At 61.5% G+C, this 950-nt stretch overlaps 1 protein-coding gene across 1 annotated transcript in view; it reads left to right on the top strand.

The window, feature by feature from the left end:
- Positions 1 to 249: 249 nt before the first annotated feature.
- LOC113204193 (protein inscuteable homolog) overlaps positions 250 to 950 on the top strand; it is a 93,721-nt gene continuing 93,020 nt past the window's right edge. The window contains exon 1 of the mRNA XM_052268272.1: positions 250 to 751. The gene's annotated coding sequence lies outside the window, so the exon portion shown is untranslated. The remainder of the gene's footprint in view (positions 752 to 950) is intronic.

Genomic DNA, 950 nt, shown 5'->3' with positions numbered 1-950 from the left:
GGAAAGGAAATTCCGTTGAGAAGGGGGGGTGGGGGGGGGTGCGGCGCGGCGTCCAGCTGGAGTAGTGTGGTGGTGGGGGGAGGGTGTGGAAGGGGGAAGAGTGCAGCCGGTAAGGCGCGGCGAGCAGACTCCTCTCTTTCTCTCTCTCTCTCGCTCCCTCCCCCTTCCCTCTCTCGCTCACTCGCTCACTCGCTCGCTCGCTCCCCGCGCACACAGCCGGCGGCTCCCGGCGCGCGGCCCGCCAGTTCATCCCGATCACGCCGCCGAGGAGGTCCGCTCCGCTCCGCGCCGCGCGCTCCCAGCCATGCTCGCCGTCGAAGCCGCCGGCGGCGCACCAGCATCGCCGTTGTAACCGTTCACAAAAAAAGAAATTGTTTAACTTTGCATACGGCTTACGATAGAAAAACAAGAGACGTCGAAAATTTAAATCAGTGCGCACGACAACGACGCTGTCCCCGAGGGAAGTTGAACTGAAAAGAGTCGAAAAAGCGAAACCGAGAAACGAAAAAATAATCACCCGAGCCCGCGCGTAATCTGTGATCGCGTCTATTGACAGTGACGGAGTGGGAAGGAATCTGTGAAAAGTTAGTCTGTGCGTGTGTATCGGCGCGCTGGCCAGTGTGATCGAGTGTTTGACGAGTTGGGGACGCCCGCCCCGCTGGACTTCCCCCTCGCCCCGCTGCCGCCGCCGCATTGGATAACCCTCTCCTCCCCGCAGCAGCACGCCCCCGCGCCACCGACACTCCCCGAGGTAAGACAGGAAGTCCTCATCTTGCTCCGCGAGCCTCACTCACCTCGCCGATTCCCGTCATCCCGCCGCCCTCTTCTTTTTGTGATACTAATATAATAATTTACCCCCGCCGCCTTAATCCTTTTTCTTGCTCCTCCCCTTTTCCGTGTCGGCCGGCGTGTCCGCGGCGGCGCCACGGCCGACACACGGTGTCGTGCCG

Source organism: Frankliniella occidentalis, unplaced genomic scaffold (assembly GCF_000697945.3).
Source record: "Frankliniella occidentalis isolate FOCC.00 unplaced genomic scaffold, Focc_3.1 Scaffold4, whole genome shotgun sequence".
Lineage (NCBI taxonomy): Eukaryota > Metazoa > Arthropoda > Insecta > Thysanoptera > Thripidae > Frankliniella > Frankliniella occidentalis.
This window is presented reverse-complemented; position numbering and strand designations above follow the sequence as displayed.